Source organism: Psammomys obesus, unplaced genomic scaffold (genome assembly GCF_907164565.1).
Source record: "Psammomys obesus unplaced genomic scaffold, mPsaObe1.curated_primary_1811, whole genome shotgun sequence".
Lineage (NCBI taxonomy): Eukaryota > Metazoa > Chordata > Mammalia > Rodentia > Muridae > Psammomys > Psammomys obesus.
Window position 1 is genome coordinate 12,511,892 of NW_026596256.1, and position 17,253 is coordinate 12,529,144.

The following is a 17,253-nucleotide window of genomic DNA, read 5'->3' on the forward strand; positions in this document are numbered from 1 at the left end:
AGTTTGAAGGAGCCATACATGCTCTCCATGTCTTTTTCTTCATCAGAAAATGAAAGAAGTCACATGCAGGATTGTTAGAAAGAGATAAGCATATCACACAGCAACACCAACCTCAAGCATAGTAGATCTAGAGGATGTTGTCATCAATAAGTACCAGGAAACAATGTGTGTTGGTTTGAATAGGAATGCCCTCCACAGACATAGATTTAAATGCCTGGTTTGTCACCAGGGAGAGACACTATCAGGAGGTGTGACCTTCTTGGATAGGTGTTGCATTGTTGAAGGAAGGATGTCACTGAGGGTGGGCTTGGAGGTCTCAAGTACTCAAGCCAAGCCTGGTGTCACTCTACTTTTCTTTCTCCTGTCCGCCAATCCAAATGTAGAACTCTGTTTCTTTCCCAGCACCATGTTTCCCTGCCTGCTGCCATGCTTCTTACCATGATGATAATGGAATAAACCTCTGAACCTGTAATCCAGCCCTAATTAAGTGCTTTTCTTTACAAGTGTTACCATGGTCATGATGTCCCTTCACAGCAATAGAAACCCTAACTAAGACACCATGGATGAGCAGGAGCAAAGAGGAAGAAGAGCAGCATCCTTGGGATGATGAGGTCAGGAACCCTAAAGTGAAGTACTGTCACTATTTAAATCCAGTATTATTTTTAGCTGCGTTCTAAGTACTTAAGTTATAACCGAAGACAAATAGAGTTCTCACCTCTCATCAAAGAAGCTCTTCTGCAGCAGACAGTGACTATTACGGATATCCACAACTGATCAAATGTCAAAAACAACTGACTGTGGGGTGTCCAACCACAATTAATATGTCCATACATAATCCCTACACCCAAGGCTCTGGAAACACTGCAGAAAGGGTGGTAGAAAATGTTTATAGCCAGAAGACCAGGACAACTGCTGGGAGATAATGTCTTCAGTCTATGATAGGAAAGCTGCGTTCTTGAAGTCCAATCAATAATATGGGTACCCCAACACAATGACAACACCAGGTAACATGTGATCATGAATGGCGGTGATCTCACAAGCCTCTACCACTAGATGAAGAGATGATGACAATCCATAACTGCTGAGAAGATTCACTCTTCTCCAGGGACAAGCCTCTTAATAAATTATCCAGTTTCAAGTAGTCAGCCTAAAATCATGTGCAGAAGCTCAACACTAAATAAACTCAGCTTGTTGTTATATAGCTGTTTGTACATATAGGCAACAATAATAATTTAAAAAGAGGCCATGAATTTAAAAGGTAGACAAACAGGCACCAGAAGAGTTGGAGCCGTTTCTAGCAGAAATGGCTTCTTGGCAAGAATGTTAAAGTTTCCTGGAGTTTGTAGATGGTGTGATAGAAGAGGTCATTTGACTGGTGAATGCATGTCCAAGAGAGACATATGAGATAACTTCTTGATGTTAGGAAACAGCTTTGGAGTCCTAGCTCAAGGCTCAACAGCAAAATGTACAAGCTGTTCCCTACAAAAGCAACTGAGAGTTACTGCGTTGTAGCAAAAACTATTGATCTAAAAAGCGTTTGGTTCCTTGATCATCTCCTTTTAAGAAAAAACAACAGCAATTTAAACAGAAAGGGGGTTCTGTTGCCCTCCTGTCCCCTCCAGGTCTTTCATCTTCCCCTTCTTTCATAAGACTCTCTGCACTCTGCCCAAAGTTTGACTATGTGTCTCAGCATCTGCTTTGATAACTTGCTGGGTAGAGTCTTTCAATGACCCTCTGTGGTAGGCTCCTGTCCTGTTCCCTGTTTTCTCCTTCTTCCTATGTCTATCCTGTTTGCCTATCTGAATAAAGACTGATCATCTTGCCCAGGGTCCTCCTTCTTGCTTAGCTTTCTTAAGATGTACAGATTTTAGTATGTTTATCCAATATTATATGTCTAATATCCACTTATAGGTATATACCATGTGTGTCTTCTGCTTCTAGGATACCTCAAATCAAAATGGTCTTTTCTAGTTCTCACCATTTGACTGCAAATTTCATTATTTCCTTGTTTTTAATTACTGAGTAATATTCCATTGTGTAAATGTACCATAATTTCTGTATCCATTCTTCAGTTGAGGGACATCTGGGGTGTTTCCAGGTTCTGGCTATTACAAATAAAGTTGCTACAAACATGGTTGAGCAAATGCCCTTGTATACTTGAGCATATTTTGGATATATGCCTGGATCTTGAGGTAGCACTATTCCTAATTTTCTGAAAAACCTCCAGATTTCCAAAGTGGTTGTACAAGTTTACATTCCCACTAGCAATGGAGGAGGGTTCTGGCACAAGGGTCTTTTGTGAGACTGATACTCCAACCAAGGACCATTCATGGAAATAACCTAGAACCCCTGCACAGATGTAGCCCATGGCAGCACAGTCACCAAGTGGGTCCCCTAGTAATGAGAACAGGGACTGTCTCTGACACGAACTCAGTGGCTGGCTCTTTGATCACCTCCTCCTGAAGGGGGAGCAGCCTTACCAGGTCACAGAGGAAAACAATGCACCAGTCCTGATGAGACTTCATAGACTAGGGTCAGATGGAAGAGGAGGAGGGCCTCCCCTATCAGTGCACTTGGGGAGGGGCATGGGAGGAAAAGAGGGAGGGAAGTTGGGATTGGGAAGGAACAAGGGGGGCTACAGCTGGGATAAATTATAAATTATAAGTAAATTATAATAAGTAAAAATAATTATAAGTAAAAATAATAAATTAATTAAATTAAAAAAAACAGAAGGGGGGAAATTTTGTGGATGTAAACATGTTTTGTTTTGATCCCAGGTGTAGGATGTGGGACTGATTCATATTGTCCACAGCAGCAAACTATGTGCCTGCTGCGGGCTCTGAGAAGGGCTCTTCGCTAGCTGCAGATAGTTTAAATCTGAGGACTCTGAAGAGAGAATAAACGCCAGGGCCCAGAGAGAGAAAAGTGGCTACAAGAAAGAGGAAGGTTGCTGGTGCTTCCCCATGCTGCTCCTGATTGTTGTTGATGCTGTTGGATGAGAAGAAGTCAGAGATATCCTGAAACAAAGATTGGACTTCCCCTAAGGAACCTGACAACCCTAACCAGCAGAAAGTAGGTAGGAAAAACTATGCCTCCTTTCTCCACTAATCTTTTTTCTCTCTCACCCAGTGTTGTGTGTGGGAAGGGATTGGGGTTAGTAGAGAGAAGGAGATATAAGAAACAAAAATAAAATAGTGTTTAAAAGGGTGTGCCAATTGCTTTATTCCATTGGTTACTTTTCCTTTTTTTAAATTATTTTTATTTTTTATATTAATTACAGTTTATTTACTTTGTATCCCAGCTGTAGCCCCCTCCCTCATTCCCTACCAATCCCATCCTCCCTCCCTAGTCTCCTCCCTGCCCCTCTCTAAGTCTACTGATACGGAAGGTCTTCCTCTCTTCCATCTGACCCTAGCTTATCAGGTCTCATCAGGACTGGCTGCAATGTCCTCCTCTGTGACCTAGCTAGGTTGTTCCTCCCACAGGGGAGGGAGAGGTCAAAGAGCTAGCCACTGAGCTCATGTCAGAGACAGTCCCTGTTCTCCTTACTAGGTAACCCACTTGTATACTGAGCTGTCATGGGCTACGTCCAAGCAGGGGTTCTAGGTTATATCCATGCATGGTCCTTGGTTGGAGAATCCGTCTCAGACAAGACCCCTATGCCCAGATATATTTGATCAGTGCTTCCTCAAAATCCAGTCGTACTTTTCTGTTTTGAAACTTTCTTCTCCCTTGGGTTCTGCATCATTAATGTCTCCTAACTTCTAATTTTACTGTTTTTTTCTTGGTCTTGTAGATGTATACTCATTTATGCAGATTCTCAATAGCAGGTCTTTGATTAAATTAACCAGGATCAAGTTCTCACATGAATAGAATATGAAGACAAAAGAGAACTGATTTGTAAAATATGCCTTTACTCAGTCCATCTAGGATCATCTTCATAGACCCAGACCAAGCAAGCCCCAAGTTTGCTTAATTACTGATATGAAAATATACTGAAATTCTTATCTCTTTCTTGCTTGAACTTGAGCTTTGTTAAACTGGATTCAGTGGTACAATGGAGCACACAGGCAAGCAGAGGCAATACCCTCATGGGCAGTATGTGCTGAAGTGGTCCAGCAGCAATCCGCCACATGTAGGTAGCCTCAGGCAAATAACACACACAAAGCAGCTGACCCTGCAGACATGCCAGTGCTAGGAGAGCCCAAAGCAGGATCAGAGCAGGAAAGTAGTGTGGCCGGAGGCTTAGGCACAGGATGATGGCCGCAGTCACAGTGGCAGTGACAGCCCAACAGCTGATGCCGCTTAGGGGGTAAACCTACCAACACATTAAGGAATGTCCAATATTTAAAACTGTTTATTGTGAGCCAGGAATGTGGCAGAAAAAGTCAGCGCACTTGCCCCAAAGCCTGATGACCTGAGTTTGATTCCTAAGACCCAGTGGAAGAAGAGGGCTCGCTACCAAGAGCTGTCTTCTGACCTACACACACACACACACAGCATGACACACGTGTGTGTGCTGGTGTGCATGCATAACCACAAATAAATAAACCAGAGTAATTTAAAAGCTGAAACAAAACTACTAACTCTTATAAGATCAATATCCAATTTCTATAAGCTTAAAAATAAAAATTTAATTGAAGATTGTCACATTTGATAAAAAAACAATTTGATTATCATGCAATACTTTGAACAAAGTGTTAGTGAATTAGATAACCTTAAACAATTTTTCATTGTAATTAAAGGAAGTAATAGAAGGTATGGCAGTTTTCAGTAACTATAAATCATGGAGTTTCTTGTATAATGTCCACAAGTTCCTGAAAACACCAGAGAAAATATTGAAATGGCATTGCAGGATTTATAATTTATAATTTAAGGTTAAAGCCTAACTTCAAAACAATTATTTATTTGAAAAATTAAGTGGTTTTCTAGAAAAATCTATGAACAATCAGATGTGAATGTATTTTAAATGATATTTTTTCTACAATTTATCAGATATTTACCTCAATAGTATCACAGACCATAAAACACTCAACTCTCAAGACAGGTGTGCTCACTGAGTCTTGCTCCTTCCCCAGGCTCTCCTGAAAATCATGATCCTCCTGCTTCCAGCTCCTAAGAACTGGAACTACAGGTGTGCTGTGCCACAGCCAGCAAGAAAGATCTTAAATCGCGTTACCAAAAATGGTTTGCGATCTTTTATCTGTAATTGATGCTACTTTCAAAGGTGCAAATTAAAAATGAAGCTGCTACTTCAAGACATTGTTAAACAAAAAATAATAATAATAATTAAAACTTGACTAATGATAGTACATCAATATAAAAACATCTACACAGCAAAGGTATAGCTGGGTCTTGAGGTAGAACTATTTTCAATTTTCAGAGAAAGGACCAGACTGAGTTCCACAGTGGTTGTACAGGTTTGCACTCCCACCAGCAATGGAGTTCTCCTCTTTCTCCACATCCTAGCCAGCATGTGCTGTCACTTGAGTTTTTTATCTTTGCCATTTTGATGGGTATAAGATGGAATCTCAGAGTTGTTTTGATTTGTATTTTGATTAAGGACGTTGAACATTTCTTTAAGCGCTTCTCTGCCATTACAGATTCCCCTGTTCAGAATTCTCTGTTTAGCTCTCCTACTCCATATTTTAATTGGATTATTACAGAGGAATCCAATTCACTGCTACTCTTATTGCAGTATCTTGCTCTTTAATAAGTGGCCTCCACAATCTCCAATGAAGCAAAACAAAAGTTATTACTGCTCAGATTGAAACTTATTAAATGAGTTGGTCGGTTTTCTATCCAGAAAATCCTGTGCTTCAAATATGTTGTGGCCAGGAGAGAGAATCCTCTGCATTGATAGGATAGGGGTAGGGAGGAGGATGAGATATGGCTCAGTCAATAAAGTGTTTGCCCAAACATGAGCACCTGAGCTCAGTCCCCAAAACCGACAAGGACTGGAGCTATGGCTTAGCAGTTAAGAGCACTTACTGCTTGTTATTCCTAAGGACCCAGGTTCAATTCCCAGTACCCAAATGGTAGCTCACAACAATCTGTAACTCCAGTTACAGGGCATTTGCCTTTCCTTTCTGTCTTCCCCAGTTACGGAGTACATAGACATAGATAGAGGCAAAACATCCAGTACGTAAAAAAAATTATACAAGAATAATATTTTAAAGGCTAGGAGCAGCAGTGTGCACTTACAATTTCAGTCTGCGTAGGCAGAGACAGGAGACTGCCTGAGATTCACTGGCCAGTCAGTGTCTACCTCTAGCCTACACACACACACACACACACACACACACATAAAATAATGTAACATAAAAGACAGTTTAACACAGTATCCATCAAGCATATTATTTATGGCTTTTTAATATTTAGGAGAATTTTCTTGTTGGCCTAAAGAAGGTTGTCCAGCAGAAGTGCCAATAACTTTCATCCAATGAAACAATCCCAAACACCAGTGCTTCCTAGCATGAACTCACTCTTACATGTAGCAAGGACTGGTAGCCACCCTTGCTTCTTAAATTCTCTTTGAACTGATCTTAATCTCATTAGCTCAAGAATTTAATGAAGCATTTCACAAGCATCAGTTTTATATTTTACTCAGAATCATGATATTTCCTTTTCAAAATTTTACTTTGGCATAAGTTAACTCTCTTTGCCTGAAGTCCTTTATCCACAACATGTAAACTGACAGACCTGTTTTGCTGACTTGCGGCGACTAAGAGTCAAGGTGTATGAGACACTTCCCACAGAACCATAAGATTATACTTGTGTGTGTAACTAAGTAGATGTTTAACTCTTGGAACTAGGGTTATGGTCATTCACTACACCACTGTCTGCTTCAGTATAATAGACTTTGCACACTTGCCTGAAATGACTTTTCTGCTTCTCCAATCACATTCTTTAAATCCTTGCTGACTCTATTCTAATTATATGCCTCCTGCCTCATGGAAATAATGTGTAGTGGGAACTGCATGTCAGAGGCTGTGCTAGCTGACCTTCAGCCCTGGAAGCTTTCCAGTGCTTGTCTCCAGTAAGCTCTAGCACATGTAGGTTTTTAAAGATGCCCAATACTATCAACTGAGTAAGTCAAAACAAAAAGATAAAGTCTTCCTAAGAAACTATGGAGTAGTGTTATCGTATTTAAAACTTTAAAGTTTTCCCAAGATGGAAAACTGTTAAAGTCAAAAGCGTTATTTTTAATATAAGATGTGCTGAAACAAAATAAACTATTCTATAAACTATTTCTTTACTGTATTGCTTTCTCTCCATGAGAGCTCTCAAAACTGTAGTTCCCGTATATTTGAACTGATAGTCTTTCCATTTTGCTAACACAATATAAACACCCCCAAATAAAAGGATCCCCAAGTTCACATGTTGTTGTTTAGTACTTCTGAGAAGTTAAACAGCTCTGGTTCACTCCCCCCACACATAGCAAAACTACTACTGCAAGACACTCATGTGAACACCGTGAAGTCCCAACTCTTTGAAAGAGGGTATTACGAGAGCACTCTATCCCCATACCCACTCCCTGCATTTCTTGAGAAATACAAACATTGGACTAGTTACTAGGAAACTAGCAAAGACACAGAGTTAGGTGACATCACATGAAGAACTCCTCAGAGCTCCTACATAAAGTATCCTAGCTCCCAGCATGGTTACCCACATAACAAAGCTGGCAGAAAAACCCAAGAAGGGAAGATGATCTATGATTGAGGAACGGGATTATCCTTCTGCCATACAATTATCCTTCTGCTCCCAGTCCCTTGAATATTCACACCCTTCCCTTGCTAGCAGATGCCACGCCCTCTACAAGAACTTTACCTCTCACAGGAAGGATGTCCATGTTCCCACGAGCCTCCACGGTCAGACCACACGGAGACACTCCAGGATCTGAAATGTTCATTCCAAAGCCAACTGTATCCCCTGTGCCCAATCCTTGCATTCCAGTTCCTGAAACTTAGCATAGGAAGGAAAAGTCTTTCTTCCTGTAACTAGAGAAGTTATAACTTAAAGATTTGCCATTTCATTCTTATCATATATAAAATTTCTGTATGTATTTGATTTGAGTATTTTTATCTAACACTTTATTATGGGAATTTCAAGCAGATGGAAAGATAATTTTACATAATTATGTAATTTTCATCTATAGAACCTACATGCCATTATCAGTTCATCTTATTTTACAATTTGTTTAAAAATAAATTGCAGCTATTAGCATATTTCTCTTCAAATATTTCAGTATAGATACCACAGAATAGGAGCACAAAAGAAATTGTATTAATTTTCATCAAGATAAATTTTAGATAAAATAAAACATATAAATTTAAACTATACAGTTACTGATTTTTGATAAATCATGTACTTTCATAACGCAAACTTCTAACAACATCAAAGTAATTGATTCATTTGATATGTTGGCCTTTATTGATCTGTCAGTTCACATGCTGGTGATATACTTTACAAATCTATATTCTTTATTTATTTACATTCTCATGGTTTTTAATGTATTTATTTTTTAATTTTTTTAATAATTAGTTTATTCACTTTGTATCCCAGCTGTAGCCCCCTCCCTCATCCCTCCAAACCCCTCCCTCCCTCTTTTTCTCTCATGCCCCTCCCCAAGTCCAATGATAGAGGAGGACCTCCTCCCCTTCCATCTGACCTTAGCCTATCAGGTCTCATCAGGACTGGCTGCATTGTCTTCCTCTGTGGTCTGGTAAGATTGTTCCCCCCTCAGGTGGAGGTGATCAAAGAGTTCAGCCACTGAGTTCATGTCAGAGACAGTCCCTGTTCCCATTACTAGCAAACACACTTGGTGACTGAGCTGCCATGGACTACATCTGTGCAGGGGTTCTAGGTTATCTCCATGCATGGTCCTTGGTTGGAGTATGGAGTATCAGTCTCAGAAAAGACCACTGGGCCCAGATTTCTTTGGGTCTGTTGCTCTCCTTGTGGAGCTCCTGTCCCCCCTTCAGGTCTTTCATCTCCCCCTTCTTTCATAAGAGTCCCTGCACTCTGCCCAAAGTTTGGCCATGAGTCTCAGCATCTGCTTCTATACCCTGCAGCAGGATAGTCTTTCAGAGGCCCTCTGTGGTAGCTCCTGTCCTGTTCCCTGTTTTCTCCCTCTTCCAATGTCTATCCACTTCTGAATGAGGATTGATCATCTTACCCAGGGTCCTCCTTCTTGCTTAGCTTCTTTAGGTGTACAGATTTTAGTATGTTTATCCTATACTATATGTGTAATATCCACTTATGAATGAATATATACCATGTGTGTCTTTCTGCTTCTGGGATACCTCACCCAGAATGATCTTTTCTAGTTCCCACCATTTGCCTGCAAATTTCATGGTTTCCTTGTTTTTAATTGCTGAGTAGTATTCCATTGTGTAAATGTACCACAGTTACTGTATCCATTCCTCAGTTGAGGGACTTCTGGGTTGTTTCCAGATCCTGGCTATTCTGAATAAAGCTGCTATGGACATGGTTGAGCAAATGTCCTTGTTGTATAGTTGAGCATATTTCAGATATATTCCTAGGAGTGGTATAGCTGGATCTTGAGGTAACACTATTCCTAATTTTCTGAGAAACCACCAGATTGATTTCTAAAGTGGTTGTACGAGTTTACATTCCCACCAGCAGTGGAGAAGGGTTCATCTTTCTCCACATCCTCTCCAGCATGTATTGCTGCTTGAGTCTTTGATCTTAGCCATTCTAATGGGAGTAAGTTGAAATCTCAGGGTCATTATGATTTGCATTTGCCGATAACCAAGGATGTTGAGCATTTCCTTAAGTAGTTCTCTGCCATTCTATGTTCCTCTGTTGAGAATTCTCTGTTGAGCTCTGTACCCCATCTTTTAATTGGATTACTTGGTTTGTTGCTGTTTAACTTCTTGAGTTCTTTATATATTCTGGGTATTAGCCCTCTGTCAGCTATAGGGCTGGTGAAGATCATTTCCCAGTCTGTAGGATAAATTGTTAAAACCATCTTCATAAGAGAAAGGATGTTTACTGTATTTAGAGACTACAGACTACAAAAAAAATGAAATAATTACTATTTTTCTAAGAAAAAGAAATGCAAATATAAACAGAAGAAAATAAATTGGAAATCGTTGTTTGTAAATAATACCTATGTATTAAAACCCAAGAGAAAAACCCTGAAAATTTCTTAGTGATCATAGCAAATGTACATTTAAAAATGTATATCATTTAAAAATTTTTAAATATATATATCATATATCTAGCATATATAATGTGTGTGTGTGTGTGTGTGTGTGTGTGTGTGTGTGTGTGTGTGTGTGAGAGAGAGATGGGTCAGGCTTATAGTGCTGAGAATAGTATCTTATATTCTTCTGGATCAGGCCTGTAAACATGCTCAAAAGCCTATGGCTGGGGAGGTCAAGGCCACAAGCCTCAGTGGGACTCCTACTGCTGTTATTCTGTTAAATGGTCATGTAGTCACACGCCTTCAAATTTTTATGTTTATAGTCATATATTTGTTCTGTTAACAACCTTGGTTAGAGAAGCTTGTTTTCTCTTATTCAGTTTTTATCCACACTCATAAACTTAACTCTGCAATCTAGCTTGACTTTGAGAGGAAGAAGAAAAATATGATGCCCCAAGACCTGCAGTGAGTATGCAAAGGAGATAGGGTGAGGTGTGCTCTCCTGGGCTGTAGGACAAATGGTCTGGTGGTTAAAAAGTGTGGGAGTTGTCCACAGTCTGAAATGGATCTCCTTCTGGCCTTGCCATTTCCTGACTCCACAGCACCATGGCTTTCACAGTGCTTACGCGATCTTCCAATTTCCCAAAGGCCACATGCCCGACATCTAGACCACCCAGTCTTCACATGCACATGAAAAACTAGGAATCATGTTTCTGTGTTTCATCCACATTTGCTATGGACAAGAACTGTATGCTTCAGAATGAAATTCTCATTTTCAAATTTTTTCCCCATAGATGAATTTATAGCCCTTATAAGCAAGTGAAGTTAGTACCTGGATACATGAATCATGGAATAACTCTGTGAAAGGAGGAGAACTTAAAACCAAACCTCTCTGGTAACCCAATGCAAAGAAAGGGCAAGAAGAGTGTAAGAACTGGAAGATGTAGATTGTCTTCTGAGATGTCATAGTCGTTGCTTATGACTCATAGCAGTTGTCTTTCATTGCCCAAGGCCTGCACAAGACCAAGCCAGCAAAAAATTCTATCATGGATGGGAACAGGGCTCTTGGAAATCTCCTCCTAGTTGAGAAACTATTGGTACCTGATGACTGCTAAAGGAGGCAGAGTTACTTTACTAGGTACAGTTGATGGCCCTGCACCCATGCACATAAGAGCAGAACTGGAATCAATGGGCTACTAATTTAAAAAAAAGAGAGAGAGAGATAGAGAACATGAAGATGGGAGGTCCTGAGGAGAGCTGCTAGGGTAATGGGGGTTGGATATGATTAAAACTGTATTGTATATGTAAATGAAAAATTAAAAAAAAACAAAGGCATTATCTCATATAACACTAAACAAAACATAATGGAGAAATACATTTATAATAACAAAATATTTAAAGGAAAGTAAACTAAAATATATGCAAGAGTTTTAAGAGGAAAATTTTAATATACAGCTGAGGAATATAGAAACTGTTCTGACTATGGTGTACTAAACCTTATAGCATTTCATCCATTCCTGAATTCAAGAGGAATGTGGAATAGTTAGAATGTAAAAAACAATTCTTAACACACGTGAATGAAACTGAAAAGCTTCTGTAAAGCAAAGGACACTGTCTTCAGAACAAAACAACAGCCTACAGACTGGGAAATGATCTTCACCAGCCCTATAGCTGACAGAGGGCTAATACCCAGAATATATAAAGAACTCAAGAAGTTAAACAGCAACAAACCAAGTAATCCAATTAAAAGATGGGGTACAGAGCTCAACAGAGAATTCTCAACAGAGGAACATAGAATGGCAGAGAACTACTTAAGGAAATGCTCAACATCCTTGGTTATCGGCAAATGCAAATCATAATGACCCTGAGATTTCAACTTACTCCCATTAGAATGGCTAAGATCAAAGACTCAAGCAGCAATACATGCTGGAGAGGATGTGGAGAAAGATGAACCCTTCTCCACTGCTGGTGGGAATGTAAACTCGTACAACCACTTTAGAAATCAATCTGGTGGTTTCTCAGAAAATTAGGAATAGTGTTACCTCAAGATCCAGCTATACCACTCCTAGGAATATATCTGAAATATGCTCAACTATACAACAAGGACATTTGCTCAACCATGTCCATAGCAGCTTTATTCAGAATAGCCAGGATCTGGAAACAACCCAGAAGTCCCTCAACTGAGGAATGGATACAGTAACTGTGGTACATTTACACAATGGAATACTACTCAGCAATTAAAAACAAGGAAACCATGAAATTTGCAGGCAAATGGTGGGAACTAGAAAAGATCATTCTGGGTGAGGTATCCCAGAAGCAGAAAGACACACATGGTATATATTCATTCATAAGTGGATATTACACATATAGTATAGGATAAACATACTAAAATCTGTACACCTAAAGAAGCTAAGCAAGAAGGAGGACCCTGGGTAAGATGATCAATCCTCATTCAGAAGTGGATAGACATTGGAAGAGGGAGAAAACAGGGAACAGGACAGGAGCTACCACAGAGGGCCTCTGAAAGACTATCCTGCTGCAGGGTATAGAAGCAGATGCTGAGACTCATGGCCAAACTTTGGGCAGAGTGCAGGGACTCTTATGAAAGAAGGGGGAGATGAAAGACCTGAAGGGGGGACAGGAGCTCCACAAGGAGAGCAACAGACCCAAAGAAATCTGGGCCCAGTGGTCTTTTCTGAGACTGATACTCCATACTCCAACCAAGGACCATGCATGGAGATAACCTAGAACCCCTGCACAGATGTAGTCCATGGCAGCTCAGTCACCAAGTGTGTTTGCTAGTAATGGGAACAGGGACTGTCTCTGACATGAACTCAGTGGCTGAACTCTTTGATCACCTCCACCTGAGGGGGGAACAATCTTACCAGACCACAGAGGAAGACAATGCAGCCAGTCCTGATGAGACCTGATAGGCTAAGGTCAGATGGAAGGGGAGGAGGTCCTCCTCTATCATTGGACTTGGGGAGGGGCATGAGAGAAAAAGAGGGAGGGAGGGGTTTGGAGGGATGAGGGAGGGGGCTACAGCTGGGATAAAAAGTGAATAAATAGTAATGAAATTTTTAAAAATAAAAAAGTTATTCTTTCAACTCAGTATTAGGTTGAACAAAGCCATTTTCCATCCCTTACATATAATGATTACTTCCTTAGTCTCATTAATTATTCATACAACTGTACTTATCTCCATTTAACTAGCTTTGCAACAAACTATATGAACCTATTTGTAAAGTTTTGTTTTCCAAGTTGGAGCAGCTTTTACAAAAAATTCCTATTTAATGTTTAAAATTTAATTGCAATTTTATCCATATAGTATATTTTAAATTTATGTATACATATTAACTACTAGGTGCCAACACTGTAGCGACTATACAAGCACATTGTATGACTATTTCTTTAAATATCCTCCTTTATAAGACAACTTAAAGTCTCAGAGACATTGAGCAAATAGTAGATCAGGACTGAAATAAAAAATTCAAGAGATCTGCCCAGGTTCCTCTGATTCCAAAGCCTACATTCTTTTCACCTCCCCAGACAGCACCAGTAGAACCTGAGAGGAAAAGAAAGTGTGTATTATATACAATTGCCCTCCAAAGCCATAGAGATTGTTTCCACAAACCCTCATGGTTACAGATACCCAAACAATTTTATAAAATGACATTGGGTTTACATACAATCCTCACCCAACCTCCTGCATCCTTAAAATGCTCTATGTTGCTTATAATTAAGCAAACACAATGTACATAGTTGTTATACTATTATTGCTTTGGATTTAACTAGGAAAAAAAATATCTGTGCTTTTGTAGTACAAATTGATTTTTTTTGGCATTTTCAACCTACAGTTGGTTGAATACATCAGACACCAAAAGCTGACTAGATCGTGCATAGGAAATATGTATAAAACATGTTCTCGTAAACAGGCATTAATTTTGGATGTTTGAGATACATAATGAGGAATGTAGACATCTTGTTTCCTACTTCATAAAAATACAGGTATTTCATTCATGTCAAAAACAAAGAATATGCCCAAAGAATTGATCACTCTGCTTTGGGGGTTCCTGTTTTTTTTTAAGGTATTCCTCTAAGGTGTCCCCCTTTTAATTTTCCACCTTTACTGCAGAGACATTCCTTATCATTTGCAAATTAATTACATTAAAACATAAATTACATCATGTTGAGGCAGTTTTTTTTTTTATTGGTTCTATTGGTTTTTATTGGTTCTTTTGGTTCTCTGTGAATTTCACATCATGCACCCCAATCCCATTCATCTCCTCCTCCCCTCCTACCCACCCTCCACTCTTGCAAACACACACTCACACAGACAGAATATAACCTTCTGTCCACACTTGCAAATGGTCATTGCTGTGACTCCTTGGTCTGGTAAAAGGCCTCTGGCTTCTGATATTCCGTCAATGCTGGAGCCTCCCTGGGAGGTTCCTCTGCATACCCTGCTGTTGCCCTGTGCCATTGAAATCCTGTAGTTTGGGGTCTGCATCCTCTTCCTGCACTCCAGAAGTTTATCAATGCCGGATAGATGTCGGCATAGGCCAATTCAAAGCCCTGGATCTGGGCGTGAGGGGAAATCTGAGCTAGTGAGCCAGACAGCTCTCCTGCTCTCATGCCCCTGTGTCCAAAACACCAGGAACCCACAAAACCAGGGTCAGCTCTCCCACCTGCAATAGATGGTGAGGGACCAGGGAGGAGAGGAGAGCCACCACCTAGCAGACAAGAAACACCCTCACCCCTGCCATTTTCTGCACTCACCTGCAACTCTACAATCAGGGCCAGCTCTACTGTGATGCTCAGACAGCATGCAAGGTCGACTCTCCCGGGTAAGCTCCCCCACACTCACACACTGGCCAGATCACCAGCCACTGCAGTCCAGGTCAGCTCTACTGTGCTCCCCGGTGAAGTGCAGAGCCTGCTCTCCTGCTTTTATGACCCCAAGAAGAGTTCTAATGCCTGCTGCAGGTAGTGAAGAGAGAGAGGGGGAAGCGGATATTTCTATCTCATCCAAGCCGCTGTACAGGAGACAACCTAGTATTTTTGAGTCTGGTCATCCGAGACTCCAGAAATATGTGTGGCCCACTCTTCCGAATATGCAGCTGGCTAGGGGAGGGGTCAGCTCTCCTAAACTCAGGCTCCCAGGATCAGCTCTTCTAAGGTGCCCAGGGAAGGCGTGGAGCCAGTTCTGCACAGCCCTTAGACATCAGCATGTTCCCCTGTTGGGTGATCTTTCTGTGCACTCTGTGAAGATTGTCTTTGTATTATTCAAATGCTGATTTCTGTCCTGAGAGATCTGATTATAACCCAAACTTTGGCATTGTAATTTTTATAAAGAATCTTCTGACTCAGTATTTTGTAAACATTGTTCTCCACCACCTTTTTATTGGTTAAACAAAGGGCTGAATGAGCAATAGCTGAGAGGGAGGCAGGGCTGTCAGGCAGAGATAGGAACTCTGGGAAGGAAGGGTCTAGAGACTAAGATGGACAGGTAACAGGCCACTTGGTAGGATATAGGCCAAGCCAGTATAGTCCGGTTAAAATAGCTGAGAATCTGCCATAAGTTTATGATAAATCTAAAAACTCTACGTGTCTTTATTCAGGAGCAGGCAGTCTCAAGGAAAATCCATTTTATTCCCCAACGGCAGGCCAGACTACAGACGTCCAAGTTGCCTGTGGTGATAGCAGACCCCGGCAGGGGCAAGGACCTAGACATGGCTTCTGGTAGCATCACAGTCCAGGACCCCCACCATAGTCCCAGGCGGCATTACCTGCTGCTCACATCAGGCTGCTCCTCACTACCCTCTAGTCTCTACTTCAGCCTCTCTTCATTTTGCCCATATCCTTCCATTTCTTTCTCTTCCATTTCTCCACCACTTACTTGCTCCTTTTACCGGCACCCGGAGTCTCTGAGTGTCTGGGCTTGTCTTAGGAGTGGTCTCAGGAGTGCTATGCCCCAGTCATGCATTATGGCACTGAGCAGGGGTCATCTGAGGAACGGTTTCCCCCTCCCCCAGGCATGTGTACCCCGAGACCCGTGCAGTCCTAGACTGGTGGTCATTCAGGCTAGTTTGGTTCTCACCAGGCCCACCCTAGTGGAGCTCTGTCAGGGTCATCTGTCTCGGGTTCACTCACACCCGGGGCCATGCTCTCAAGTGGATTCTTCTAGTATCCAGCTTGCTCGCCATCCTGGAAACCCATCCGGCCCTGTGCACCGTGGGACTGGTGATTGGCTCAGGCTTGCTTTTTTTCAGGGAATGTTAGGCTACTGATCCTTCAGATGCTCACAGGATGGAACGCTGAGCGTAAACAGAGCCTCTCTTCTCTCGCCTCAGTCACACCTGCAATGCCTCTAAGCGCAGATCATGAGTTTTAACTCCTCTTTAAAACTCACTGGAGACGAAGAGTAGTTGGTTCCTGTTTTCTGTATGATAAACTCTTAAACTTGAATGCTTCCTTAGTAAATATTATTACTGTGATGAATAACTATAATTCTTAAATGCCTCTTCATTTTTTAAAACGTTTTCTGAAAATGTGTTTGCTTTTATGGGTAGGTGGGAAAAAGGCGAAGTGTCCATCTACATCCTTCCAAAGGTGTCGATCATTATGTGGGTATGTACAGCAAGACAATGAAGGCTGGAGATGATCCCTTTATGGCATCTACACATCATGACTCCTAAATCTTTAAGCTGAGGAATAAGATGCTGAACTTTTTATTTTCTTCAAAACACATCAAAACTAATTATTTTCAGGGAACATATGAGAAAAAAGTAAACAGCAAAATAATTTGAAGGATTTTTTTTTTTAGTATTTTGTGCATAGTACATTTATATTCTAAAATTTAGGAAATGTATTGGATAGTGTAGAAAGACCTAAAGTGAACCCCTAAGGTCTATGAGAACACAATGTATATTTTCATACAGATAGCTGATCAAAGATTTTCCTGGGGGCTGAAGTGATCTCTCAGCAGTTGAATGTTTGCTGTTCTCACCAAGAACACAGGTTCAGTTTCATTACTCATATTAATTACAACCACCTGTAACTCCAGCGCAAGGGATTTTCTC

At 40.8% G+C, this 17,253-nt stretch overlaps 1 pseudogene; it reads right to left on the reverse strand.

Moving 5' to 3' along the window:
* Window positions 1-16,445: 16,445 nt before the first annotated feature.
* LOC129668822 (small nucleolar RNA SNORA17) lies at window positions 16,446-16,552 on the reverse strand (annotated as a pseudogene).
* Window positions 16,553-17,253: the final 701 nt, after the last annotated feature.